This window comes from Nanorana parkeri, unplaced genomic scaffold (genome assembly GCF_000935625.1).
Source record: "Nanorana parkeri isolate BGI_ZX_2015 unplaced genomic scaffold, ASM93562v1 scaffold1272, whole genome shotgun sequence".
Lineage (NCBI taxonomy): Eukaryota > Metazoa > Chordata > Amphibia > Anura > Dicroglossidae > Nanorana > Nanorana parkeri.
Window position 1 is genome coordinate 421,610 of NW_017307540.1, and position 3,407 is coordinate 425,016.

Genomic DNA, 3,407 nt, shown 5'->3' on the forward strand with positions numbered 1-3,407 from the left:
CGAGCTGCTTCTGTCAGTTACATGGAGACAATCGTAATCCACAAATACTGCTGAGCAGAGTTCTGGGAGTAGAAGGTCTGAGCACAGCACAATTCTGGACTGCAATGCAGCAAAACATGACCGGTGTATAGACATAGCCCGATCCATTTTATATACAGAACCATTTTATATTTATTTATTATACATGGTGTATATATCCTATATGAAGTAACTGAAATGATATATATAATATATGATATACAAATATATATTTGGAAGAAAAAGATTTGTGTGCTTTCTTATGTTTAGCTTTGTATGACAGTAAACTTTTATTTAAATTTTTCTGGTTGTTTTTGACCTCTGATGTAACCCATCTTCTTCTATATGGTCTCTGACCTCTGATGTAACCCATCTTCCTATATATGGTCTTGGTGTTATGTTTTTGGTTTGCTACATGCAATTGTTCTTACTCGAAGTCTAGAGCTGCAGCTAACGATTATTTTCAAAATCGATTAGTTAGCCGATTATTACGTTCGATTAATCGGATAAAATAAAATACATTTTAAAAAATGGCTCCAGTGATAGGACTACTAGTTTGTATTGAGATTGTAGTCCATAACAGGAGCAAGCATGGAGCGGTGGAAGTAAAAAAGAAAAAAGTGTGGTGTGCAATATAGTGAAATGAAAAGTGTAAAATTTATACAGCAATGAATGCAGAATACCACCTGCTATAGAGGACTACAAAACCCAGCAATACATTTATACATACAGTGTATGATGTATTGCTGGGATTTGTAGTCCTCTACAGCTGATGGTACATTGTGCTGTATATTATACCATCAGCTATAGAGGAATACAAATCCCAGCAATACATTATAGAGCACCATGTGTGGGAAAGTGCACGCTTACCTGAGCAGTCTTCCAGCAACTTGCTTCTGAGATCGGGCCTGTCTATCGGCGGCTGTCATCCCCCCACACCTGCTCCTCCTTACTTCTCCCCGCGTCCCTGTGCCGATCGTAGATGTGGGCGGGCGGTGAGGAGGTGCGGCGTGTGGATCGTGGATGCGGGCGGGTCTGGCAGCAGCAAGCGTGAGGTGGGGAGGAGGTTCGGCGCGCAGTGTGTGTGGAGCTGTGAACAGGGTCAACTAATTGGAAGCCGATTAATCGATGATTATTGAAAAAGTTGACAACTTTTTCAATAATCGATTTATAATCGATTATGTCGATTTTAGTTGTTGCAGCCCTATCGAAGTCACTTTTCTCCTCCTCCCCAACCCTTGCAATGGGGCTACCCCCGCACTTCAAGGGTTAAGTGTGTCTAAAAGAGCTAAAATACCAACTACTCACCAATACCACAATCCTGGCTGGCTCTTAGATTGGTCCCTTCAGCCTCTCCTCCCCTCCAGCGGTCTAAAGGTCTTGTGAGTTAGTGTATAAAACATGACACGGGGGGACATACCAATGCTGGAGTGGAGGATGAAACAAGCACTTAACCCTTGTAGTGGGGCTACCCCTGCCCTGCCAGGGTTAAGATTTGATTTGCCCCGGAGCTCTTCTTAAAGCCGGTCACACATCAGAATCTGTACAAATCCACTTTGTATTGTGAGTCCTACTGATCAGATGCAGACTGAATTGTAGGGAAATGTAAAGGAGACGTACCCTGGGTAGCCAGAGAAACATGCACTTCCTCTGTGGTCTGGTCATGTATTGGACGGAGTGGGAAATGAAATGGCTGCAGGCTAAAGTATTCATTTTACAAGCATGAAATATTCCTTGTGTGACCAAACCATTAGGACGGAGCGCCGTGGGAGGTTCTCGGTGTGGAATGTGGCAGGAGCAAGTTCCTTCATCTACCACTGACACTGAGATGATGTAGCTGCCATCAGAATGAAGGATAGAAAGCACCCGGACTGAGGTATTACCGCTCCCTTCAATCATCCCGGTCCCATGGCTTCAGTGCTGAGTTACTGATCCCAGAACAAGTCGGCAGATTTCTGCCTTCTGGGGGGTCATTCTTTCCAGAATACTGAACCCAATGGACCAGAAATGCCTTCTGGCTTGCTGTCTGTCTCTGTGACTGACCTGGAAGCAGTCAGACTTTCCTGATCTTCATGTGTATGATGGGGTCAGTGTCTGAAAGTATTAACACCAGAGACCAGTCAGTAACCAGGCTTTTCTAAAGGAGGTCAACAATGGCAGCCTCCATGTTTCCCCCTTTAATGCAGAACTACAGGAAGGATTGTTTTTGCAAACTTGCATTGGTCCGGCTTGGCTCAATGTAAGTATCCATATCGGATACCTGGAAGGCCACCTGGAGATGCTGAAAGATCATATAGTAGTCTGTGTTCCATAGAGTGATGGTCGTAATCTTCCAGGTGATGCTCAAGCAACTTCCCCTCTGCACACTGAGCACAGGGAGTCCCTGCTTGGCACCATCACCATTCAGACAATGCCTTGTAATGTGTTCAGTGAATACAGGGTGTTCTCTGATTGGATGACATCACAATCTCCACCATGTCCACCTGGAGAACACAAGATGTCCTCTGGCTGTGGTGCAGAGAGGAAGTTGCTGGAGCCATAACCGGCTATTACTGAATGTAGTGTGGACTACTGCAGTGACTACCTTCAGCATCCCTGGCGGCCCTCTGGAGATCAGATACTTACATTGGCTCCAGCTTGGCTCAATGTAAGTTTGCAAAAAAGATCATTGCTGGGCTTCCACTTTAAAGTAAACCTGTCATTATCCTTGATGACCTTTGCTGAATGCTCCTCCAGAAGCACCCCCACAATGCAATGCCCCAAAATATTTGTGGGAAACGGTTTGGTGTGCCTCCTGGGGTTTAAGACATCATGGGAACAGCCAGAGCCTAGTAATGTCTATAGAGAGGTTAGTGACAGGTTCACTTTAAAGCACAGACCTGACATTGAAGGCCACAAATCTCCCTACAAGGGGGGAGTCTCAAGCAGACAATTCTACACAAATATCCGAATTCTGCGCACTATTTTATATTACAACAGAAGGCAGTCTAAGCCCCGCATTTAAAGTGATTGTCATGACAAGAGTATGGCGGTTGCCATTATTGGCCTATCGCTGGATAATGTGGGCTCCCTGGCTCCCATGACCAGAGATGAGGAATTCTGACACATGCGAGCTCTGGGTCTGACTCCAAAGTATGTAAGCCAAGCAACTTATACTTTGCTAGGACCAGCAATGGCAGCACCCATACTTTTCCTCATGACAGTCACTTTAAGGGCTTGACCATCTCTGCCAGCTTGACCATCTCTGCCAGCAACACATAAGTCTTGTAGCGCTCTCCTACCAATACTACAATGCAGCCGGGAACTTCCGATAAATAGTTTCTTTATTGCAATGATTGTTCAGCTGTAATAACCCCACAGAATAATAATAATATTTATTTCATCTTAGA